The 27,093-nt window shown below is 45.1% G+C and overlaps 1 long non-coding RNA gene across 1 annotated transcript in view; it reads left to right on the forward strand.

Annotated features, from left to right (window-relative positions):
* The window catches only part of LOC138511036 (uncharacterized), a 188,543-nt gene extending 166,976 nt beyond the window's left edge, over nt 1-21,567 (forward strand). The window contains exon 3 of the long non-coding RNA XR_011280552.1: nt 20,785-21,567. This is a non-coding gene — a long non-coding RNA (uncharacterized lncRNA). The remainder of the gene's footprint in view (nt 1-20,784) is intronic.
* Nucleotides 21,568-27,093: the final 5,526 nt, after the last annotated feature.

Below are 27,093 nucleotides of genomic sequence, written 5' to 3' on the forward strand. Positions count from 1 at the left end.
TGTGCAAAGGATCATTTATTTCAGAAAACATTTTGACTGGTACTTTTTAGCATCAAGAAATGGTTGCTAAACAATTTAGAATTGACACTCAAGATACTTTATTTGAGCAGAGGCACCAGAAATTAGCTCAGAAGGGGAGAGTGGTATTGAGGTTGAACCTGAGGGGTTTACAAGGACAAACATTGGAGAAGATTGTTTCTCTGAGGATTAATGCAATGTGGACTCTGGGGAGGAGTGACTGTCACAGGAAGATGTTTGTGAAGCCCATTGCAATGAGGTGTTGCCTGGTATAGATCCATACAGCAATGGGGTAGGAGTCAGTGTCAGTAACCAGTAACCAGGGGGGGGATTGTTGTCTTCCTCCCAGAAAGGTCCCACCTATTGAATACTTGAACTTGTTGCTCACAATGGACCTACTAATCCACATATTGGGGGAGACAAACAAATATGCAAGGGACCTATTAGCAGCAAAGGCATAGTATAGTGGATCAAAATGAATCCTCATTGACAGCAAAACAGGTGGATGGATGGAGGGCTGACTGAGGCTCTTTAAAAAAAAAAGAAATGAATTGGCCTTTCAATAAATATGTAGACTATTCGTCAAAATAGTTAAACATTTACTGGGATCTTGCAGACCCCTCTCAGGCTCATGCCATACCTGTCTTTGGCCAAGTCATGCTGGTGTGGCAATATCTCATTGTCACACGGATGATCCACCTAAATGACAACACCAATGTAAAGCCACAGGGAGAGGAATGGTTTGAACCATGGCATGAGGTGCGTCCAGTATTGGATTATCAGAATTGTGCATTGAAAAAATACTATATGTCACTGCCGGTGCACTCCATTGATTGGCATGAAGAATAGGGTTGCCTATATACAGTACATGCACAACACAATATATGCCAGATTCGTGATTACAACCTTTGAGGTCTGTGACCACTATATTTTGCATATTAACCTGTATTCAGGTAGGGATGCAACACCAGAGTTTGAAAAGAAATGTGTCTATAACAAGGTAATGACATCTTGTGACTTACAATTATTACACCAGCGTCAGCCTTGCTGTGGATCTCTTATTGACCGCAACACTATGAACAGGCACAGTTAGGGTAAACCCGAAGAAGCTGCCATGGAGATAACCATGATATGATATGATATGATATGGCATTTGTAACGCGCCTATACACAAGTGTTTCAAGGCGCGACGAGGCAGGGAGGGGGAAACAAGGGGAAGACAGACAACGATCCTACTAGGCCAGGTGTCATTCAGATCGCGCAAGTGCAGGGGTAGGGGGGAAGGGAAAAAGTGCAAGGGGAAGGAGAGGGGGGGAAGTGCTGAACAGGGTAAGTAGTATAAAAATAAATAAATAAATAAATAGGGCCAGCTGGTGGCAAGTGCAAGGTAAGTGCAGACAAATGCTGGGAGGGGGGAGCTGTAGGGATGCAGAGACAGTCCCGCAGTGCAGGGGTTGCCAGGGAGGCAGTGCAAGTGGAGAGTGGCTGGGCCAAGGACCGAGGTCGGTGAGAGTGGCCCAGGTGCAGGTTCAGTGCAGTTTCAGTGAAGAATTTAGCAGGGGAGAGGGAGAGAGAAAGCAGAAGCAAATAGGAAGGTTTTGAGGTGCTTCCGGAACCGAAGATGGTTCTCCTCAAGTTTCAGGGAGGCAGGAAGGATGTTCCAGAGGGAGGCCCCTGCCGCAGAGAGAGATCTACCCCCAGCTCGTTGCTTCGAGAAATGGCTGACCCTGAGGGAGTTGGAGACAGATGAGCGAAGGGCTCTGGAAGGAAGATATTTAGGAAGAGAGAGTTGAAGGTATTTAGACCCCAGGCCCCAGAAGGCCTGTGGACAATGCAGAGGGTTTTGAACTTAATCCTCACAGCCACTGGGAGCCAGTGTAGAGATTTCAGTCCTGGAGAGATATGGTCCCTGGGCTTGAGGCCAAGGACAAGTCTCGCAGTCCTGTTCTGGATGAGTTGCAGAGGGCGGAGAGTGGAGGCAGGCAGATTAAGAAAGAGGCTGTTACAGTAGTCCAGCTTCGAGAGAACCAGGGCTCTGGAGACTGTGAGCTTCTGGGGGAAGGAGAGGAAGGGAAGAATACCTCTGAGGAGGTGCAGCTGGTAGTGTGACTTCTTGGAGACATCAGATATATGAGGAGAGAAGGAGAGTGTTGAGTTGAAGATGGCCCCGAGGTTTTTTGCCTTGCAAGTAGGAGCAGGAGGCGGGCCAAGAGAGGCTGGCCAGAGCGCTGCAGGGAAGGAGGGAGTGGGTGTGCCGATGAGTAGAATCTCAGTCTTACTGGCATTAAGGCAGAGGTCATTGACGGCACACAATTCCTGGATAGCAGACAGACAGTCGGAGATGAGGGAAGGAGAGGAGGAGGCCGAGGATAGCCTGAAAATGAGCTGGGTATCGTCCGCATAGCACTGAAAGTTGGGGCAGAGAGTGGCGATGCGGTGGGCAAGGAGTGCCAGATACTGGTTGAACAGCCAGGGAGAGAGATTAGATCCCTGGGGGACACCACGGGTAGAGAAAAAGATGTCAGAGAGGAAAGACCCCAGTTGGACCTGGGAGGGTCGATTGGAAAGGAAAGAGGTCAGCCACGCCAGAGCCTGACCAGTGATACCCAGGTTATCACGGAGACGGTTGAGCAGGATGGCATGGTTGACAGTGTCAAAGGCAGAAGAGAGATCAAGCAGAATGAGAACACAAGGAGTGTTGGAGTCGAGGTTCGAGAGCAGGTCCTCACAGATGTTCAGGAGAGCAGTTTCCGTGCTTCTGGCAGCTCTGAAGCCAGATTGATGGTCATGAAGACTACCAACAGATTCAGCATGGAGGTTAAGCTGGGAGATGGCCAGTTTCTTGCTTGCCCAGGACGGGAGTGATGGAGATTGGGCGATTAGCTAGCCGGGCAGGAGGGGTCGGACGAAGGTTTCTTAAGAAGAGGGTGCATAAGGGAGTGCTTAAGGGGGGATGGGAAGACTCCAGAGGCGAAGGAGTGGTTGCAAAAGTCAGCCAGGGCAGGAGCCAGGGAGTCGATGTGGTCCTTGATAGTTTTGGAGGAGCAGGGGTGAACCTGTTTAGACGAGACTTACATAGATCAGACTTGTCTGGAAACCTTGTCAGCAGAAAAAAAGGGAAAGGCAGAGAAGGAGGGAGGAGGGGTGGCTGCAGAAGGGCCAGAGGAGGAGCCAGGAAGAGATGGAGGGAGGTGATAGGAGGAGAGTGTGGACAGGATGTCCTGAGTTTTAGAAATGAAGTGAGAGGCCAGTGCAGTGCAGAGGGCCTGGGAGGGGACAGGAGAGGTAGAGACTGCAGCTGGGTTGGCAAGCTCCTTGCAGATTTTAAAGAGTTCGGCTCAGTTGTTAGATGCAGCAGAGATGCGGGCTTGGATAAGGGCTCTCTTCTTGGTGAGAACAGAGAGACGGTATTGCCTTTGGAGCAGGCGGCAGGCCAGTTTGTCAGAGGATGTACTTGAAGCACGCCATTTCCTCTCTGCCACCCTGCACTTGCGTTTTAGGGTGACAAGATCCGAGTCATACCAGGAGTTACATTTGGCTTTGGGCTTCAGGCGGATTCTCATGACAGGGGCAAGGATATCAAGAGTATCAGATATAGCAGAGTGGAGCGTGGAGAGGGTTGTGTCAGGGTGGGAGTCAGCCGAAGGGGGATGGGGGGCGAGAAGGTGGCAGCGAAAGCCTCAACTGACACGCGCTTCATGGGTCGGATGACCGAGAAGGTGGGTGGCAGTGAAGAGGGTGGCTTTGCCTGTGGGGTAGGGAGGGTGAGGTGGGAGGATAGGAGAAAGTGATCACTTCAGGAGAGAGGAGTGGAGAGAGGGACGGAGAGGGGACGGTCAGAAGAGATCAGAGCATCAAGAGTGTGTCCTGCAGAATGGGTAGGCCCAGACGGGAGAATAGAGAGTGAGAGAGAGTCGCAGAGGTCACGAAAGAGTCCAGAGGGGGGACAGGAGGCATCCAGGTGGATGTTGAAGTCACCAAGGAAGAGGAGTTGAGTGGTTGAGGCCAGGAGTGAGGAGGAGAGGTCAGCCCACTCAGAGAGGAAGGAGGAAATTTGACCAGGTGGCCGATAGATAGTAGCCACTGTAAGGGAATGGCTTGGAGAGAGAGAGCCATGGCCAAGTTACATCCGGGTAGGGACGTCATTTAGGGGTCACCAGAGGTCACAACTGCGACCACTGAGGTCTCCCTTGCGACCTCTGTGGTCTCCCTTGCGACCTCTAAGAAATTATTTTTATTTTTTATAATGCAAGCTCCTGGGCTGTGGCCAGCACCACGTGGCTCTTTATTTCTGGAGTGGCTGGCTTTCTTGAAAAGAAGAAAAATTAGAACAGTAGTGCCACAAGTCTAACACTTTCAGCACTGACCCTAAATAAGAAAGAATAGGAATACTAAATAATGTGTCTTTCTGGAATTCTATACAATAATTTCTACACTCATTAAAGGTTTATTTCAGGCACACTTCAGGGGGTGAGTCACTGATTTAGTCTGTTCTTAAATGCCTCAACTCAGCCTTTCATCCTTCTGAGGTCAATAAATGAGTACCAACACAGGTTGGGTGATATTGGGTGTATATTTTTTCTATATAAAGAACTTAAGTGTAAGTGCTATATAATAACACATCATTATCATTTGGTCATGGACGTCTGCTTGCATTCACAGTAATTTGGTAATATGGGCCTATACACACTGATCTTAACAATACATATGGCGATCCATTCTTGTATGAAATCTAAAGCACATTATAGTGACATTGTAACCATATTTGTTGTAGTGTACAATGCTATGTGATGCCACTTCCTGTTTTGTCAATGAGTGAAAGGTCATGTTCCATCGCTTCCCGCGATCTCACTTCAGGGTGGGGTCAAATTGCATCACTTCCTGTGATGTCATCAGGGGGTCAAGGGTTGTATGATGTCACTTCCGCTACCCCTGGCATTTGGATGAAATGATGTCCCTGCAGCGGGGGGGATCAAAATATAGGAGAAAAGGCAGGCTGTTGGCATGTGCCTTTAGAGGAAATAAAACACCATTGCAAGCCTGTGCTGCTGCTGTCCAGTGTCAGTGTAGCAAGTGATGTGACCGAGCATACCAGCCATCAAGCCTCAAATCATTCTCGATTATAACTAAGGAAATGGTGAGGCTAATGTAAGTAACAGAAAAATATGAGTTTGCTGCAGAGAGAACAACAAATGTTACCTGTGACATCTTGGAAGATGAGGTAGTATTTAGAGTTCATAACAATTATCTCACACCCATTGACCATCAAAAGAGATCTCTTCAAGTAATTGGAGGATACTTCGGAAATATTGAGACTAGAGATATTTCCGGGATTCTGACAGATGGTCGAGGACCAGATCAGTCTGGCCGATGCCTGTTCGATCAATGAACAGAGACAACAACTGAGACAGTTATTCCTGGATTTATAGAGTATATTATCAGTTGACTCCAATGATTGTGGGCATAAAACTACCCCTTATACCACTGTTCCAACTGACGCTGAAACTGCTCATGTGTTCGTAAAACAATATTGGTTGCCTCTCGTTTCCATTTAGTCACTGACTGAGATCATCAGAAATCCAGACTTCCATGGCATAATTCGCCCCATCCACAGTACATTTAGCACCCCAGTACTGGGGATCCTAATACCCAGTGGACAGTGAAGATTATGTGCTGACCTGAAGCAGTTAAATATAAGGGTCCACATGTCAGGTTGGCCTCTTCCATATGACAACCAAGGACTGGCACAGATCCAAGGATCAAAAGTGTACTTAGCCTATGACTTGGCAAACAGTTACTGGACAGTACCTGTGAATAAGGAAGATCAGTATAAGCTTGCATTTACCATTAGGGGAGCAACAATATGCTTTGACCCTATGCCCTTTGGGTAGATCAATTCAGGAAATTATGCCTGATATCAGTGAGAGCGGAAACTTGGCCTATGTGGATGATATGTTGCTAACAAATTAAACTCTGGAAGAACACTGTACAGAAATCATATATGCTCTTTCCCAGTTTCTAAAGCTGGTGCAACCTTTTTCTTCCAGAAAGTAAAATGGTGCAAAACCAGAGTGAACCTTATGGGACATGAGATCACAGGCGATTGTCTAAATCCCCCGAACAAGAATGTTGAGGCCTTACTCAAATTGAAGAACCTCACAACTCTGCATAAGTTGCAGAGCCTACTTGGACTGACTAATTATAGTTGAAAATTCATTGAGGATTATGCAGAGATCACTCAAAATTTGGTGCACTTTTTGATGGCTGGGGTAGAGTGGCAGTGGGCTGACGCACAATCCGAAGCAGTGAAGCAACTGAAAAGAACCCTCTTACAAGCTCCTTGTTTGGCTTACCCCATCAAGAACAAGGAGTTTTTCTTGGAGACTGTTTTCTCAGATACATGTTTGCTGGCGGTGTTATATCAAAAAACAAAACAAAAAAAGCACACCTAGGGCTAAATAACAGAAGGCGTGTGGTCCCAAGTACTTTCCAACCGTTATAGTTGCTTACTGTAACACTGTAGAATGGTACTGCAGAAACAGAATTCCATACTAGACAAATCAAAATATCTAATAACGGTACACTGCACACATACAGGCTATCCCTACTTGGAAGAACACCTTGTCCCTGTCCAAGGGAGTCTTTCCCTAGGCATCGGATGATGTAACGCCTATTTAACAAGAAAAGATAGAGGAGTATCCCTGGTCAGCCTTCATTCATATATATGAGCTGTTAAAATATCAGATTAAGGTTGATAACATTGCTATTTTAGGGAGACAAAAAAGCCATATGTTAGTGTCTCAATCAAAGGAATAGTGACCTAGCCTCTCTACTGGATGTTCAGTGTAAGTTTTAATCACCAGTTGTTGGAGGTAGTTTCAATGACTTAAGACATTGGGCCTCATTACGACCCAGGCGGTAAGTTACCGCCTGGGCCGTGACTTTACCACCATGGCGTAAACTACGTTTACGCCATGGTGGTTGGCGGACTTACCGCCCCATTCCGACCTTGGCGGGGCGGTAAGTCCCCAATCCACATTTACCCTTCCCCATTCCCATTTTTGCCCCATAGGGCATAATGGGAGTGGGGAAGGCGTTAATTACGCCACCGTAAATTACGGTGGCGTAATTAACTCCATGGTCCCTTAGCGCCATGGATTTTAACACCTGCTAAAAGCAGGTGTTAAATCCACCATGGCGCTAAGGGACCTCGTACTCAGGCGGTAAGGGTCGGCGCTGTTTACGCTGCCGTAAACCCCTTACCGCCTGGGTCGTAATGAGGCCCATTGTACTGAGACCACAGACTTTTGACCTCAGTCAGAATGTTTTCCTCCACTACATACCAATTCCATAGAATCAGCAACGTTTAAACAGACATTGTTGAAAAGATTAGCCATCATGGAGAACAATATCCCATACATCCATGCCAACTGCACTAAAGCAGAGCTACATGCCCTCACCCCTCTGGCCAACAATGAAACTCTGACCATTAAACCAGCAGACAAAGGTGGGGCCACAGTTGTTATGAACACAGTGGACTACAACAATATGGTGAACACCCTTCTCCAGGATAGAACCAGTTATCGCATCCTTCCTGGCGACCCTTCTTCGATCCTTAAGACCATGATCAACACACTAGTCGACAAAGCTGAAGCAGAAGGCTATTTAAGTGCAAAAGAAGCAGCTTTTCTAGCACCCAAACATCCCAGGATCCCAGTATTTTATGTGACTCCGAAAATCCACAAAGGAGCCCAGCATCCGCCAGGTCGGCCTATTGTGTCAGACATTCAATCACTGCTGGAACCTTTGTTATAACGAGGTAGCTAAGATGGAATCATACATAAAAGACTCTACCGCCATGCTGGTACTAGTAGATATCTTCACGTTTGACAAAGAGAGTGAATGGCTGGTAACCATGGACATATAATCACTCTATACCAAGATACCTCAAGCGGCCACACTAGCGATGGTCAAACACCTTTTGTTCAAGACATTTGACTATCTGGTAATGTCTAATGAAATTACTATCTGTTGGAAAAATATGAAAGGTCATTCCAAGATGGTGGTCTCCATTGGCTGACCAATTGGCAAAATAGGAGTTCTAAATGAGGATGTCATAGATATGCAATACCTTCTGGGAGAAATCACGGTAATGCAGTGACCAGATCACAAACTTGCACGAACAGTGAATTTACAGCTGCCCAGTGGAGTAGAGATGCTCATGATGCAGACTTGATCACTGCTCAGAAAGAAGATGCTATTATTCGGACATTCTAGAAATGCTTAGAAGATCCAGTCAAATTTCCCTTGAAGAATCACACTATAAAGAAAAGGAAGATCTGCATATTATGATTACATTTCAGAATATGTTTAAGATTCAAGAAGGGCTGTTGGTGAGGAAACCCCAATCCGGTTATGACCAGTAGGTGGTACCTACCTCATTCCGAACTTTGATGCTAAACGAGGCCCATGACATAGCCACTGCCAGTCATAGCAGATTTCAAAGGATACTTGAGATACTGCGGAAGTCACTTACTGGCCACATATGGGCCAGGATTTCAATTTTAAAGTCATGTCTCATGTGTGCTCAGTTCCAACTGAGTTCTCCCACACACAGAGCTCCTTTACAGAAAAGAGGAATGATGTTACCTTGGTCTGATTTGCAAATAGACATCATGGGAACACTAACTCATTCTTCCAGAGGAAACAAAAACATGTTGGCAGTGACATGTTTGCACAAAGTGGATTGAGGCCTTCCTGTCCCAAATTGTAATTCTGTCTTCCTCAAAGGATTGAGTCTGACAGAGGTAGTCAAATTGCCAGTGAAATGATGACTAAGATGTGAGAAATTTAGGAGTAAAAAGAAAACTCCACATCACCTACTGCTGAGCTTCGAGCGGGGGTGTGGAGAGACATAACACGACAATTGTGATTATCTTGAAGGAGTTTGTGGTTGATTCTGGACCAGGTATGGACATCTGATTGCCACTTGTCTTGATGGCCATTGATCTACACCTTCTTCTGCCAGAAAGATGTCTCTGTTTGAATTGATGTCTGGATGGAAAATGGTATTGCCTCAACATCTGCTTTACCGAACACAGCAATAGACGTTGATAAATGATTCAACTACGTGTTAGTACATTGAGACATTGAGAAAGCATCTACAGCATGCTTTTGCATATGCCCAGTGCAATCAGGAGAAGTCTTCTGAAGGAATGAACAAATCAGGTATACACGGTAGGTGACAGGGTTTATCTATACAATTCTAAAAGAAACCAAGCCATGGAGAAGAAGCTTTTACAGTCTTGCCAAGGTGATTTTGAAATCATAGAAAAGATCTCTTCCATCACTGATAAGGTCCAAATCCCAGAAAGAGATATGGTTGAGGATAAATGGGTCCATATCAATCAATTGAACAACAATCACCCTCGATCAGCTTTGAGAATGATTGATGAACCCTCTGAAGTCAGAACTGAAGAAAATGAGGAACAATGAAACCTGAAGAACAAGAAAAGGAAAGGAATAAACATGAAAATTAACAGATGTAAACAAATGTGAGCGCTAGTAAGTGACTGAGTTATGTTTATGTTTATGTTTATTAGGTTTATATAGCGCTTTAAACCAAAGCACTTTACAATATAAAATCAAGGTACAATAATGAAAGAAGCATATTTACAATCATGAAACAAACCAGAGAGACAATATTTAGAACAATTTACTTAGATGGAGGAGGAGAGGGAAGGGTGAGGAGGAAGGGAGAAGAGGTAGTCAAGGGAGGGAGGAACAATATTTCAAATATCTGATACAAATTCAAGTGGGTTTGAGAAGGAAGGGGAAGGGAGAGTAGAAAGCAGATAGGAGGGGGACAGGGAAGCTGGAGAGGAGAGATGTTAGGGAAGGAAAGTCAGGGGGGAGTGGAGAATAAGGGCTTTCAAGAAGTAGCGGAAGGAGGTGCAGGTGGGGATGGAGTGGATAGAGAGAGAGTTAAGGAGTTCCAATGTAGGGGGGCCAAGAGCTGAAAGGAATGGAAGCGTGAAGAGGCACATTCGGACGGGGGTACAGTGAGTAAGAAGAGGTCAGCTGAGCTGAGAGAACGGGAGGGAGTGTAAAATGAGAGGAGAGAAGAGAGATAGGGGGAAACGAGGTCATGGAAAGATTTGAAAACCAGACAGAGGAATTGGAATTTAAGTTGGGAGAAGGAGGGAAGCCAGCCAAGGTCAGAGAGTGAGGAGGAAATAGAGTTGAGAGGACCGAGGAGACCGAGAGTATGGATAGAGGAGTGGTAAATGGATTTAAGGAGGGGTCAGATAAGAGGCATGGAGTCCAAGAGGAGAGAAGAGCAGTACAAGAGACGGGAGAAGATGAGGGAGGATATTAAGAGTTTAGAAGCATGGAAGGTGAAGGAGGAGCGTATCTTGCGAATATTGACGAGATGGTGACGACAGGCACGAGAGGTGAGAGAGATATGGTGGGAGAAGGAGAGGGAAGAGTCAAGGTAGAGGCCAAGATTGCGAGCATGGGTAGAGATGGGGAGATTGGAAGGGGGAAGTGGATGAAAGGAGGAGGGGTAAGGGAAAGTGTGTTAGAAGGAAAGAAAAGGGCTTCCATCTTGTCAGTGTTGAGGGAAAGAAAGTGGGATGACATCCAGTTTTTGATAGCCGTAAGGCAGGAAGATAAAGTGTGATGGAGGTCGGGAGTGAAAGAAGAGAAGGAGAGATAGAGTTGAGTGTCATCAGTGTAGAAATGGTGAGAAATGCCGAAAGAAGAGATGACGGTGGCGAGAAGGGCGGTATAAAGAGAGAAAAGAAAAGGGCGGTTTACAGTGCCCTGGGGAACACCGTATTCCAAGGGGAAGTTGGAGGAGGTGCGGCCGCCCCAGGAGACAGCAAAAGAACGATTGGAGAGATAAGAGGAGAGCCAGGTGAGAACAGAGCCTTTGAAGCCAAAGGAGGAAAGAGTACTAAGGAGTAAGGGGTGATCTACGGTATCAAAGGCAGCTGACAGGTCAAGGAGGATGAGAATTGAGGATTGCTTAGCGTAGCGAGCAGTGAGGATGGAATTGAGCACGTGAGTGAGAGCACTCTCAGCGGAGTGTTTAGGGCGGAACCAGATTGAGAGGGTGGAAGGAGAGAGTGAGTGGATACAAAAGCTGAGAGTTGCGAGAAGGCAAGGCGCTCAAGAAGCTTAGAGTGGAAGGGGGGAAGCAAGATTGGACGAAAGTTGGAAGCAAAAAGAGGGTTAGCAGAAGGTTTCTTCAGGATGGGAATGATGGTAGCGTGTTTGAAAGCTGAAGGAAAAGTGGCAGAGGAGAGACAATGTTGAAGAAAGTAGTTAGGTAGTGAATGAGGAGGGGGTACATTTTAGTAATAAGATATGTGGGAATGGGATCAGAGGGGGCAGCAGTAGGGTGAGTTTTGGAAAGAAGAAGGGAGACGCAGGCAGAGTGATAGGAGAGAAGTTAGACATGCTAGCAGAGGTGGGGAGAAGGAGGAGGGAGGAGGGGAGTAGGAAGGGGAGATGAGGATGTTTTGGCATAGAGAGAGAATTTTGGATGAGAAGAAGTTGGCAAAGTCGGAGGGAGAGAGAGATGAGTTGGCAGAGGGATCAGGAGTAGGAGGGGTAAGAAGGCGAGAGAGGGTTTGGAAAATTCGGCGGGGTGTGAGGCTTGTGAGTGGAGAAGGTTAGAGTAGTAGGAGCATTTGGCTGATTTGAGACAAGAGTCGTAGAGAGAGTGATATGAGAAATAGGAGGAGTGATTAGTCAGAGAAGTGGATTTGAGCCAACATCGTTCGAGGCAACGGAGGAGATGACGCATGGACAGAAGGTGAGGGGAAGACCAGGGTTGGGAAGGTTTGAGAGAAGGGTGGAAGGAAGTAAGAGGATAGAGTTGGTTGAGACTGGTGGATATAGAGGAAGACAGAGAAGAGAGGGTGACTTTGGCCGAGAGACAAGAGAAGTCAGAGAGAGGGGGAAGGGAAGAAGAGCAGGAGTTGAAGAAGAGGGAAGGGTTAAAGTTGTGGAGATCGCGTCAAGAGAAGGAGGGAGGGGAAGGAGAGGGAGAGGACAAAGAGGAGGGGGAGTAAGGGAGAAGGAGAGTAAGGCATGGTCAGAGAGATAGTTGGGAAGAGAAGAAACAGGTGAGTAGGAGTAGGTTGAGATAAAGATGAGATCGAGAATGGGGCCAGAGGAGTGGGTAGGAGGAGTAGGCAGCAGAGAGAGGAGATAGGAATCTAGTATGGAGAGGAGAGGGGAAGATTGGGAGAAGTTGGAGAGGGGAAGGTTGAAATCACTGAGAACTGAGAGAAGGGTAGGGGAGGGGGAGATGGGTGAGAGGAGGTGATCCAGGTCCTCATCAAAGGAAGAGAGGGGGCCAGGAGGTCTGTAAATAATTAAGAAGGAGAGGGTAAGTGAAGGATTTGAATAGATATTCAAAGGAAGAGAAGGTAGGGAGAGATAGGGTAGGGGTAGAGGAAAGACATTTAGGGTGGTAGATGAGACCAATGCCGCCACCGCGACCAGAGGGGCATGCGACATGAGAGGAGGAGGAAGAGGGAGTGGTGACAGAAGCAGGAACAGTGGAATTTATGAGGGGGATCCAAGTTTCTGTGATGCAAAGGAAGTGAAGGTTGAGACGGAAGAACAAGTCAAGTGCTGCAGCGGTCTTATTGCAGATGGATCTGGCATTCCAGAGGGCAATGTTATTGATACTTGAGGGTTTGACAGTAGGGGGGTAGATGAGGTTAGGACGAAGAGGGAGAGTGTGAGGGGGAAGGGATGGACAGAAGATGGGATAAGTCATGGGGGTGGACATGAGGATGAGAGGAAGGAAAAGGAAGAAGGGGAGGTGGAGGGGGAGAGGAGGGTGATCGAGGAGGGGAGAGACAGACAGAGCACATGACAAGAAGGGGAATTGAGTACGGGGCAGGTGGCCTCAGCAGGAGAGCATCCACAGACAATGTAGAGTGCAAAGCAGGTTCTGGAATGGGAAGGGAGATGCTAACAGGGCAGGGATGGATGAGGCCCTGAAGAGTAGGGGTAGGTAGCCTCAGTAGACACTCCAATGAGCCCAGGTTTTGCTGGGAGGGGTGAGGAGAGTATGAGGCTGTTAGGATGGGATGGGTGAGTTCATGAATTCGAGGAGTAAGTAGCCTCAGCAGCAGAGCGTCCACAAACAGTTAAGTGAGTGCAGCAGGTTTCGGGGTGGGAAGGGTGAGGCCATGAAGAGGAGGAGTGAGGTCGGCCTGAGGAGGGCCTGGATTACTTCAGGCAGCACAGGAGGGGCAAGTAGCCTCAGCAGCAGATTGTCCACGGACAGTCCAAATACAGATGGCACTGGGAGGGTGAGGAGAGTATGAGGCTATTAGGATGGGATGGATGAGTCCCTGAGTAGGAGGAGTGAGTAGTCTTAGCAGCAGAGCGTCCATAGACAGTTAAGTGAGTGCAGCAAGTTCTGGGGCGGGAAGGATGAGCAGCAGGGCGCTGCAGGGTAGGTTCTGTATTATGATGGAAAAAGGTTCCTACCTCAGTACAACTGCGGCAGCCGATCGTTCTTCAGCCTGCATTGGTACTCGAGCAGCCACCTGGGAGTGAGGGATCAAGTAGTGTGGCAGACCGTGGCAGCGTGGCACCGCAGGGAGGCTCCACAATGTCGAAGGTATAGGCTGCACCCTGAGTGGAGCCTATACCAGTGTAGACGCCCTTTCTATACTATAACAGTGGAGAACCCCGTTTGCTGCTGCAAGGAAAAAAGCAAGGGGAGTGTACAGGGATATTCTTTAACTCTTGAGAAAAGATGCAGAGCAAAACCTCATTGTAAAAAACACATGTAAGCTGCAGTCTGCACACAGCATTTGGGAAACACACCCACACAAAAAATGTGCAATGTTTTGCAGACACCCAAAACTCACTGGCGAGGCATGAGATGAATATTTCAAGTACCTGTAAATAACCTAACATTTTTGTCTGAATGGGGAACTGCTTTAGCTAATGAGAAACAGAACAGAAGTTCAAGAAAGAAAAACATATGTGGATGTGTTCTGCTGTGTTCATTTTCTTCTACAGAAATAAAATTCAGGATTAGAAAAGTTTCAGATGTTGACAATATGGACTGTTGATAGGGGTTTGGTACGCCATTTTAATAAGAACTGCAGTTTTAAATGAAAATATGCACATTAAAAATTGTAATTGAGATTGAAACAATCTTTAAGTGAAGCCAGCACTGAATTCGGACATATGGAAATCCGTTCAACTCACAAAAACATCTCCTAACCCCAGCTTAAAGGAAGGGAGGACAGGTAAGCTCCCATGCCATGCCAATAAACACTTTGAAATTTCCCAATGCTGCTAAGGACCCTTCTTCAAACAGGTGAATGTTTAAGTGTTTAATGTGTGTGTGTTAATGCTGAACAATACAAAACAAAACAAAAACAAAATCAGATGAATCTGTGGTCCTCTTCATTTTAATCTATCAACACGATCTCACAGGTCTTCCTGAAGGGAATAATGTAACACTTGACAGGACTACAAGTCTGGAAACCTCTCAAGAGGAGACCAAACTAACACCAAAATCCACAGATACTAAAATTACAACGGCTCCTTCATCAGCCAGCCACTGAGCCATAGAGACCATATGGTGCAGGACTGAGTCAAGAAGAGCTGATTTCCAGCCTTAACTCAATGGAAAATTACCATACTCCGAGTGTTGTATCTAGGCAGAAGAACGGTGCAATATTTGTATATCAAAGAAAATGCCCTTTTAATGTACACTAAATTGATTATATAACCAGTATCTCTACAAATGAACCTCGTAGAGAACTCCTTTGGGTGTCAAAATGTTTAACTTAACATCCTCTAGTTGATGGACCAAAAATGAATGTCATTTTAATATGCAAATTAGGCAATTTTGTATTTTGATTCAAAGAAATGGTACACGCTAGTGTGTCATATGTCCTCGTGTTCATAGTGATGAGCCTGTTATGTTGAGATGGAAAAATTATTTTAATATAAATATAGAAGTGAGTTAAAGAGAACACATCTATAATTCAGAAATTATTCATGATATAATGATAAGGATTGCATCAGTTGATTAGTACCAGAGAGAAGAATCTGGTGAGCTGATTCTTGAAGTGGTCTCATAGAATGTAATGTTTGAGAAGGTGTTATGTTATGCTAAAGGTTCTTGTACCGCACACTGTTACCACCTCTGAGGTCGCTTGGCACTCTGGTGTATCTACAATGCAAGGGGGGGGGTCAAAGGGTTTGTGATTATTGCTGAGCAGGAAAAGAGCAAGAGAGCTTTGATGTGCTGTTGGTAGCTTCAGTTCTGAGGAACCGGTCAGTGACCATTGGTGCATTTTCTGTCTGTAGCAGTCATGTGGTGTTGAGGTGAGATTGTGTATGGCTTGGTTTCATGTTGGGTCTTTGAAGTGGGTGCGGTTTCAGGTGCAGTGTGTTAGGGAGAATTCTCCAGAATGGCACCTTCAGTGCAGTGACACAGGGTTGTCTTTTAGACTTCCCAACTCAGACTCAATTTTCTGGGACTGACTACTGTCTCCCAGACACATATAAAGTTGCCATTTAACTTTATTAGCCTCTGTAAAACCACAGACCCAGTACACCCTAGCTTACATAGAGTACTGAAAAGGGTTAATATTCATCCCTTTTTGTCTGTTTCTCTTGAGCATTGTTTCACTCCCTTTTCATCAAGATTTGACCGGTGGCAGTGGTAACTGCCCTATTTTCCCTACCGCGGTTATCTTAAATAACCTTGGTATTGTTTTAGGCTATCTTGGTAGCCTCGAACTTAAACCTGCTAGACCATATATTTTTCATTACGGTTCTTTCTGGGTTTATTCGCCACTTATTTTTGTAAAGGTTTTTCTCGTGTTTTACTCTGCGCCCCAAACCAGGTTTGAATCCTTTGTTCACCATCTTTTCACGGGCTTCTACGCAGAAGGCCTCCTTAGGCGCCTGTATGTCTAGGGGGGACAGGATGTGAGGGAGGGGTTTAGGAATCCCTGCACAGCGTCTCCTTGGAGACCCATGTCACACTCTGAAATGATTGGCTGTGGTGACTGTCCCAGCGGGACAGCCATCCTGCTGTGTGATTGACAGCCAGGCTGTGTGAATGGGGGAAAACTGCATAAAAAGCAGGTCTCCGGGGCTGGAAAGGAATAGTCGCCACTGGAGCGAAGAAGCGACAAGGAGCTGATGGAAGAGGACCCCTACCACGACTGAACCGCCCAGTGAAGCCCTGCTGCCGGTCCGAATCTTCAAACTCCAACGACAGAGGAGATCCTCCAGGAATCTTCTTCCCTTGAGCTGGTGGGACCAACCAGTTCACCCAAACTGCAAGCCAGAACTCCCTCCTCCAGTCAAATTCGCTGTACAGAGCTACAGTGGGCCGGATAGCCAGGAAGGTGGGACCCTGCTTGGGTTTTTAGGAGCGCACCTTTTATGCGTTGCTTTGCTCTGCTGCTGGTTTCTTCCCTGGGCAGTACATGACCCTCCAGTCTTCCTACTTCATGTCATTCTGACAGTCGCTTCAGGAACCATGAGCCTGCAGGAACTGCCAGGAATGTCCACCTCAGCTACTGCTTCTTCTCCATTTTAAGGTACTGTTCAAATCCGGTTGTTTGTTTCGTTCAGCCGCAGTGAAAGTGTGTGAAATCTTTCTCCAATCCAAGGGCTTGTCCTTCTCCACTCTTTGAACTAACTTTTCTGCCGACCAACTTTGTCCGGAACTCTTGGCAAAGAATTAACCGCGAACTACCCTGAACTGTGTGATCTTGAGCAAAAGACTTTTGTCCTATTGACTTTGGCCGTAAGCCTTTTTGATTTGATTCCATCACTGTAGTTCCTCTTTCTTGATTGCCCTGCTTACTTACCTGTTGGTGCTGCTCAATTTCTGCTTAACTTTGTCTTTGCCTCCCTTTTAAATTTCTGGAGTGACAATTTTCTCGTACTTTATTTGTGAACTTAATTTGTCTGGAATCTATTGGGAGTGGTGTGGTGTATTAAGAGTGTGATTTTTAAACTGCTTTACTTTAGTGAAATGTTATACAACTGATGTATATTCTTTTACTCAGAAACCTTGAGTTAGTGTTTGTTTGAATCATAGTAACTGCTGTCCTTTGTGTAACTATTGATACTGCTCACTTGCTCTTGAGATAAGTCTGGCTGCTCAGCCATCGCTACCACTTTTATTGTGTAGTACAGGCTTGTACCAAAGGTGAATTTGTACTGTCACGTGTAGTCTTAATTGTGTGTGGCGTTCCCAAAGGGTACTGCATATAATTCTGCCTAACACGGTGGAGGTGTGGTTTTGTTTACTTCAGAGTTTTACGGTGAGTATGCAGAATGGTGAGTTTTTAGTGTGATTAGTTAGTACAAATACATTTCCCACCTCCAACAATCCGTGTAAGTGAGACACATTAATGTTCCCAATAAACCATCTTAGCGCAGTACATTTCCTACCCCCAACAAGCCATCCAAGTGCAGTGCATTTCCTATCCCCAACAATCCATCCAAATGTGGCACATTTCCTAACCCCAACAATCCATCTAAGTATGGTACATTTTCAAGCCCCAACAATCCACCTAAGTGTGGTACATTTCCTACCTCAATGATCCATAGAAGAGTGGTACATTTCATGCCCCCGAAAATCCATCTTAGAGCGGTACATTTTATATCCCCAAACAATTCAACTAATTGTGGTTCATTTCTGACCCCAACACTCCATCTAAGTGCAGTACATTTCCTCCTGCCAACAATCTAAGTATGGTGCATTTCCTACCCCCACCAATCCATTTAAGAGTGGTACATTTCATAACCCCAAAAGTCTAAGATCAGTCAATTTTCCACCCCCAACAATTCATCGAAGTGTGGTACATTTCCCCCCCAACAATCCATCCAAGTGCAGTACATTTCCTACCCCCATCAATCCATATAAGAGTAGTACATTTCATAACCCAACAATCCATCCAAGTGTGGTACATTTCCTACCTCCAACAATCCATCTAAGTGCAGTACTTCTCCACCCCCTAGATGGGGGCTTGACGTAGCAGGATACAAACTCTACACCATAGCCATCTCATGTCACCACATGGACCATAAGGCTAGCACATTCATTTAGAGCAGATGCAGAGCATGGCTATTCTAGGTATACAGGTTAATTGCACATTTGGGTAATTTACACAATGTGGCAACATGCAAGATACAGCTACTCTTTATAAGTCGACTAGGTGCAGGTAGGTATACAATATTTGGTAATAAGAGTATGGGGTTTCACTAGAGTGCAATAATGGCTGCACTCCCTGTCCACACTTACCTTATCACTCACTGCTGGTTGACTGGCAGGCTTCCCAGGTGAACACAGTCAAACATAGTCATATTTAAAGCAAGAAATCCCTGAGATAACACCACATTAAATGGGAGGGAAACTGGGTGTAGAAGTTACTCCCTTCTGAATTCCCTCTTCAATAATATGCCCAGTGACTGTGCAGTGGTATGTCTACTGTGATGTCACTTTTGAAACATTAGGCCTCATTATAACTATTGTGGAATGGGTTAATGGGCGCTGCTAATGTTGGCGGCTCCGTTAAACCCATTTCGCAATATTACGAGGTTCCCGATAGGGGCTCAAATGGGAATGGGGAAGGTCTGGGCCCGGGTTCCCTGAAGGAGGAATTACCGGGCCCACCAAACTCTGAATGGCCCGGTAATTCCCCATTCAGGGAACCCCAGACCCGGACCCGATTTTGGAGGCAGCCATGCCCTTATGAAGCAGCAGTGTGTCGTCTCGAATGTCGAGGATGCAAGTTGAAACATCCTACATTAAATTAATGGGCTAGGGGCAGATAGCTCTGTGAGTCAATCTTTGCAGGCCACACCTGGCAAAGGTCACCTGATTTAAATTCCTAGCACCAACTGGCTGCCTCCATTACTTTGCAGGGCCACCACTGGCGACACAGCAGCTCATAAGAGCTTTATAGATCGTGCCATTGGGCAAAACATGACGTTATAGGCCTGCAAATCTTGTTAAACGCTCTCGCAAATCACAGGCCTTTAACTCGGTTTTTAGAGCTCATATCTCCCAGTATTGCTCTCAGGCTAGGTCAATTTTAATTTCTGAATATTTTCACCGCATGACGAGGAAACAATTGTTTCCACAAATGGGGAATCCCTGGTTGAGTAAAGCAAGATGCAAATAAAACCTGAATGCAGCTACCTACACCACCAAGAATCAAAATGCAGTTCAATTCAAGCATTATAAAATAGGTAATCTGGAAATATTAATCCAAGATCAAGTATCGTATCACGAAAAATGGAGTAGGGTTGTCATCTAAATATTTGATGAACGTGAGCTTCTAAATGGAAGGAGAACAAACATGCGCTTTAGAAGATCACCTTTCTCCAGTAACGGTATGGTAAGATTTTCAACCAGTGATTTAAAAAATATGTTTATGTAGCAGAGCAGATATGGAAACCAAGTGCAGCGGGCCAGGTCTATGAGATTTCATACAGTGCTCAGAGTTGATCCTCCTTCTGTAACCAAGAGCCTTAGTTCTATGGTGCATAAAAGTTACCATTCTCCATTAGTCCCCGGCGAGGGTCAATCAGAATGTAACAAGCATTCTGATTGGCCCTCGCGGGGCATTACCCGGCAGGGAATCCCTCGCACGAACGTACATGCCTGCGGTGGTGCCCGGCACGGGGCGTGGCAGCCACGTAGCCAACAAGGAGGCTCGAAACGGAGCAATACCTGCTCTGAGCCTCCCCAAGGCTGGGGGATACCTTCATCTCCCGCCGCAGACTCAGATAGGTTTTTGTTTTTTTCCTCCACCCCCCTTCCCTACAAACTATCCACTCCCCAGCCTCCCAACCCCACTTATCTTCTTTTTTCTTCTTTTTCCCTTTCCCGACGGCCATTTTATTTGACTTTTTTTTCTGTTCCGAAACACAGAACACAAAAAAAATGCTAATAGTACCGTGGTCTAACGGGCTGGGATACTAATGCCAATAAGCCCCTCGAAGCCGGGCCAATACTGCCAGCAGTAATGCCCCCGGGGCCTCATTAAGACCCTTGCTGCACTCTGGCCTGTAACTATGGGCCCCGGGGGCAGTACATGGGGCGGTATTGGGCCACCGTCTTGGGGCTTATTGCCACAGTACTAGCATCTTCATGTAATACATGGAGGAGAATATCATAGATGTTTCAAATTGGATGCAAAGTGAAGTATTCCTGGAACACCAATCTAATCCTTATCAACAAATATTAATAAAAAAGGTAAACATGTATTGGTTAGAGGTAGCCAATAGGAATTCTAGATGTATGCATGCAGGCCTGAAAATGGAAAACGCTTGAGTGAGACATTAACAAACAGGAGAACTTTTCCTCAACCACGATCCTTACATTAATACATCTCTGCCAGGAATTGAAGTGATTTTAACACCATGATAGGCAATTAAACTGTGCAAATAAAATGTTTGTGTAGGCACCTCGAGCATCAGGATACCTATTTTTCTACCATATTTTGAAAGCATAAAAGGCAAGCTGAACATTAGAATATGTCATGCAAGAACAAAATTGAAATCTATCCTTATTGTAGGTCAATAATGAGCTGCTTGCATATGCCAGGCATTCCATGGCTGTCCCTTTCCTTTGTTGCACCACAGCATCCGTGTGATAACAGGTTTGGTGCATCTGCATGTAGCCTACTTGTTCCAATTATAATCTGCCTTGCATTGTTTATTGCTTTCTCCCAGGACCATCTCCCAGGACCATCGAGGGTCATCAAATGGATGGCATCACCACATCCAGGACTGCAAGATGTAATGCCCAGAGCAAGTGCTTGTTTTACAGAGGTTGTAATGTCCAGAAGACAGTCAAAAGCAAGTCTGCCATTACAAATGTTACACCAACGCAAGCAGGTACATTTAAGGCAGTGAAGTGATCGAGATGGGGGCCACCATCAGAACGTTTTGTCCTACCCATACCAAAGATATCAGCTGTTGGGATCCTTGATGTTTAGCACAAACCGGCATGGTGCTCATAGATATCTGATTTGTTAGGGGTTAAAGAAGATGTCTCTATGGGACTGCAGGCTCTCACAATGCTTTGGGTCCTCTCTCTCTTAAGAAGTCATGTGGCAAATCTTTGGATAGGTTGTTCATTGCTTCCTTCTCTCTTTTCCTTGCTTGCTCACCATTCCATGTGTTGTTCTGTCTTTTGGCTCCTACATGTGAATTACATATGGCGTTTACTGTGCTGCGTATTGTCTTGGTCTACCATGCCATGTGCATGCAGAGGTCTTATTTGCCCTGTTCTTGGGTTGCCCTAATGACAACATGTTATGCAATAAGGATGTCAGTGTCGTGTCTTGAATGTAACCTTTTTCTCTTAGATCCAGGCCTATGGCACTGAGAAGCTATTGGCACTCTTAATCAGGTGTGTAAAGGCAAACCACCTGATTGATTATATGCTGATTCCTGTAGATTCTTAATATATATTAACAACCCTTCGATGATAACGAGTGCCCACAATCCCATTCTGCTAACACTGAGCACCCAAAGAATTGCAGACACAGAACGGTCTATAGGGTACGAAGAAAGGGAATGCAATCCCAATGAGAGGTAAACTTAAATGGGTTGAGCAAAAGAGGCAAAGTGAATGAAGAGTCTGGAGATCAGAGAGCATTTCAAAGAAAGACTCACTTTATGGCATCCCAAGCTCTGAAGACCGCAAAGCCAGAGGCACATTATTTCATGTACAATTTAGAATACATTGAAACATAATCTACTTGAGAACATAAATATGCACCCTATGTGATCACAAATAAGCACCCTTTTGTGATCTAAATGTTCTCATATGAGGAGATACTTTTTTGAGGTTTGTGGCTCCCAAATATCAGTCAAGTCTCCAGGGATTCACTGCTAAGCCACTGGTATATATAGACTAGACAGAAAGCAAGGGGGTGTAGGCCCTGGGAGTACCTCTGCTGGACATTAGTTCCGGTTACGAGAGACTTAACCAGAGTCTTTAGCTCACTATCTTTCACAGAGGAGAAATATCTAAACCATATCAGTCTTTGTCTTGCCCTGGGGCAGTCCAGCACCGAAATGCTAAGCAATTGTCCTCTGAACAAGAGTAACAATAGCAACCCCAGACAAGTAGTTCGGTCTGGTTGGACATCATGATGAGTAGGGTGTAGCTGTGCCTCTCTAAGAATAGTGAGCAAGGGGTCCACGTCTGGATTCCCCTAGTAACTTAGGGTGAGACCCAAAGTTACTTAGAAATGCAAAAAACAAGGGTGTCCTGGGAGTCCCTCTACCAGACATTAGTCCCGATTATGAGAGACTTACCCAGAGTCTTTAGCTCACTATCTTTCACAGAGAAGAAATATCGAATGTCCGGCATATTTAAGTAACATTCGGTCTTGAAGTATCCAGTAGTTCTTATCACCACATATTCGACAGCATTAGCATCTTGCTGACAAAGTAAGCATACTACCTTCCTTTGTTTTGTAGTGCAGAGGCCAATCAACCCCTCCCATGATTATCTGTAGCTATTCAACCCTCACTCTATTGCTTCACCTATGATTTTGCCACAGAATTAAGCCATATGTTGGAGATGATAAAATGCATATATTCCCTAATGCATCATTCTTCACATACTCAACTAAAGGCTGTTCCACTTTAAATATGCTCTTTTTGGTCAAAGAAATACCACTTTAAAAGTCTTTAACTTATTATAGACATGATTTCCCTGCTTTCATCTCTTTGGTATTGGGCAGTGAATAGTATTAAAGATGAATACAGTTCCAGGTAGGGCTGATGATGCCCCAGCTCAATGATAAATCCCAGAAATTCACCCATTGGCGTTTTCTTTCGGAAGCATGTCTATTATAATCTATTCAACACATAGATGCCTCAAGCAAATTTGCCCAGCTGAACATTAGGGAGCCCCCAAAGATCATTTTGATATTGTGACCCCAGAAACGCACTCCCCTCACACCCTATATGATCTTCTGTAAATAGGGCTGAGGAAACACACATGATGCATAGAAAGACTATGGGCCTCATTACACGGAAGGCGGTGAGCCATGGCGCTATTAGCGCCATGGCTCATGCCGGTAAAATACCGGCACCGCCTTGGCGGAAAGGGGATTTACCGCCCCATTCCAAGGTTGGAGGGGCGGTAAATCCCCCTTCCGCCATTGCCCTTCCCCATTCCCATTTCTGCCCCATAGGGCTCTATGGGAATGGGGAAGGCGCTAATTACGGCACTGCAATTTTGCGGTGCCGTAATTAGCTCCGAGGTCCCTTAGCGGGTTGGATTTTAACGCCTGCAAAAAGCAGGCGTTAAATCCCCCAACCCGCAAAGGGACCTCGTAGTAAGGCGGTAGGGATTTACCGGTACCGGTATTTTACCGGTACCGGTAAATCCCTAACGCCATCCGTGTAATGAGGCCCTATGTGTACTTTGGGAAAAGGGACAGTTGGATGGAAGCCTAAAATTCTAGCTATTTTCAACTGATGCTAGAAGTGAAAGGCCTAGTTTAAATTTGAGATAGACTGCCCTCGTTTAGGGTTGATTGATGTTATCTAAATAGTTTTTAAATTCCCCTATTTTGTCATCGAATATTGTTGGGCAACTGAACTATTTATTTGTCACTATTTCAAGGCATTCAGATCAAATAATTTCTTTTAAAGCCACGTAAGTTTGTAACTTTGCTCAGTTTATGAGAATTCATACAGACCTGATTTGAGTGCAGTCCCCTTAACATACATGGCTCACTTAATCTTTCGTAATGTCTCTATATTAAGTAACACCCTCGGTTTATCTTTATATGCCTGTAAAGGTGTAGTAGTCCAGAGTCCAAACCAGTGTAATAGTGGCTTAATACTAAACTTGAGGAGGATAAAGCACTAGAAACGTGAGGATCACCGCGCTAGATTTGTAAGAGTGACTCAGTTTCATATGACTGGGTCCTTGTGAGATGGTGCCATTCCATCTTGTTTCTTGGTTTAGACAGTGTGGGTATTGAATCTGTGCCATAATGGTGCTAGGTTGGTTGGTAGTTTCCCTTTGATTAAAGGGTTCTATGATGTAGAAACAGGGTCAAATGCTCGACGTTTGTGAGTTTGTAGGAAACCGTGATAAGTAAAATTGATCAATGTTGCAGTATATGTTGGTGTTTTTTAATTGCACAGTTTAGCCAACATGTGTTTGGACCCAACAAGAGTCCCACAATCACTTTGCCGAGACAGCCCAGCTCTTTGCAGAGGCTGCCCGGGCCTTAAAGACTATCCAATGCAGAGGCTCGAATTTAGAGCATTATTCTTTGTAGCCTACCTTAGCTGCTCCGTCACCTACGCCTTGAAAAAGACCCTTGTTGGGTCCAAACACGTGTCGGCTAAACTGCAATTAAAAATCACCAATATATACTAAAATATTGAGCCCTTTTACTTATCACGGTTTCCCACAACATCGCAAACGTCGAGCATTTGAACCCTTTTCTACATCATTGAACCCTTTAATCAAAGGGAAACTACCAACCAGCCTAGCGCCATTGTGACTTAGGTTCAATACCAACACTGTGTAATACTAAACTTACCTGCAACATTAATATGATTAATAATGCATTTGGGGTATTTAGGGAGGGCTAGGATTTAAAACATTATTTGCGTTTTTTCTGTTTAGAGAGTCTGTTTACTTTTAGGAAGGGAAGTCTATTTTCTGAGAACTATACTTCATTTTATATTTTTAAAGCAAATCTGCTTTACTTTCCTCCTCGTCCAATGTGCCAGTGCTTTTAAGAGCAGGGTTTAGCTGTGCACCTCTTTCACCTCCTTAGGTCGCACTGGTACTCAGTTTGCCACAAAAAGTTATACTTTGGCATTTGCAATTGTGGACTACTTTTCTATTCCATTTTCCCACGCAAAAACATTGTGAAAAGTTATTTAATCTCATAGGGTCACATTATAAGATTGGCAGTCCGGAAATACAGGTGCTGGTAGCAAACGTACCAGCACCCTTTTCGGGCCACCAAACTGCGAGTTTGCCGGTACGGGCATGGAACTCTCGGCAGGCCTGACCTGCTGGGAATTCAGGGCCTTTCCAGAGGTGTTTTCCCTGAAGCACCAGCACCGCTTACACGGTCCTATGGGACTCTACAGGAATGGGGATTTACTGTTCCGCCACCCCTCATGATATCCCAGTAGCAACCGTATGTCAGGCGGCGGAAACAGTGTACAGGGTAGGTGGTAGCGCACCGCTTACCAGCGGGTATTACCGCTGACCTCGTAATGAGGGCGTGTCTTACCTTCCCTTGCCAGATCCGAAAGGGGATTCACAGGCCATTACAAAAAAGCCCCAATCGGCGTTAAATAGACTATAGTGTTGTCCTTATATAACAATAACATTTTCACAATACCGTGTTGCAAAATGTTGCAAATCACTCAGATTCTTAATTAAGAGTGCTTATTTTTTTTAAAGTTGCCACTTTCTTTTGGCAGGGCCACTTATTTTTCCTGGCCAGGATTATTATTTTATTTTCCCAAACGCTGCATCTAATTACCTTAAGAGAGACAGGACTGGTAGAATGTGATATTTAAAAATGTGCTCAGGCAATGTTTCATCAAATGTATAATGCACTTTTTTATGCAGATGGATATTTGAGATTCATGTACCTCTTCTTAAGTTTCATATTTTTGGTAATTAACTTGAGGCATATGAATTTTTTATACTTTGCCATATGTATTGCTGTGTATAATTTATGTTGGTTTTATATATTTTCATCTAACATGTAGATTCAATGAAGCAATTCCATGATAATCGCATCTCTTTGCCCTATCTACAGTATCACTATTGCCTCCTTGAGCCCCATGTTCATCTGCCTCGGTTCCATTGGCAATCATCAAGCTCGTCCTCATTTGCATCCTTCTCAAGTATGAGCATTTTTCACCTTGTGGCAATTTTATAAAGCATGACGCATATTGAAATGATTAAACAAACCTTCTTGAGCACCATAAAATCCTGTTCAATGGTGTTCTAAGAGCTGACGTTGTTCAAATTGTAGCGAATCAGCATTGGCACCATAGGCAGGTGTAGCAGTGACATGAGTTTTAATTTTTGGGGAGTTCCCAAAGTCACACTAAGAAGGGATTTGTTGCCTGTTATAAGTGATTATTGTTCCTTTTCACAGGCATTGGTGAGCTGTGGATTTTGTGAGGGTAGGGATTCTCTACTTTTTAATCTGAATAAAGAAGATTTTGGAAATGTATATCACGCTTCATGTTGGACTCCATCTTCTAAGCACCGGACCGGGGATTGGACCCATGTTGCAAGGCGTCGTCTTGTTCCCAAGGCAAGCACATTGCAGCTGAGTTATCCTCCTGGCCTAGATGTGCTTAAAGCGTACATTGCCAACACCTTTAACCAAGTTGTTCTTCGTATGGCAGTGTTGCCATAAAAGTGTGGATTACTGTGCCCTTCATGTGAGTAATGTTAAGATGCCGCCTTGGAATTCAATGTCATTCATGCCCTAATGGTGTACCTAAATGAAAATGCATTGTCATTAATAAGTGATTGAATAACGCTGATGAGTCATATGTAATTGCATTGGAGGACTTTGTTGTGCAGCTGGTAGCTTATCGTGTATGTTCAAATTACCAAGAAATGTACAAGACGTGGTTTCAGGGAAGATGTCCATATTAGGTATGCATGTTGTAGGAAAAATGGCAATTTCAAAATGGCTGATCAATGAATGCTTGCATGTTATGTGCTGCACCAGAAGAGGGACTGATTTGGAGGAAATCCTGGTGATGTGGCAGAAGACATGGGCCAGGGCAGTTGGGGGTGAGCGTCAGCTGATGGGTACGTTTTAGGGAGTGCATGATGGAGAAATATAGGCGGGAAGGGGGTGATAGATAGACAAGGATAACGATGGGCAAGAAGCAGCAATGTAAAACGGTGATTTCTGGAGGCAATAGTGGCAAAGAATGTAAGAGAAGAAAGGGGACTCACAGCTGCGAGCAACACTGATTTGTGGAAGCATGCACATGCATAGAGAC

The sequence above is a fragment of the Ambystoma mexicanum genome, chromosome 6p (assembly GCF_040938575.1).
Source record: "Ambystoma mexicanum isolate Mex_15411 chromosome 6p, UKY_AmexF1_1, whole genome shotgun sequence".
NCBI lineage: Eukaryota > Metazoa > Chordata > Amphibia > Caudata > Ambystomatidae > Ambystoma > Ambystoma mexicanum.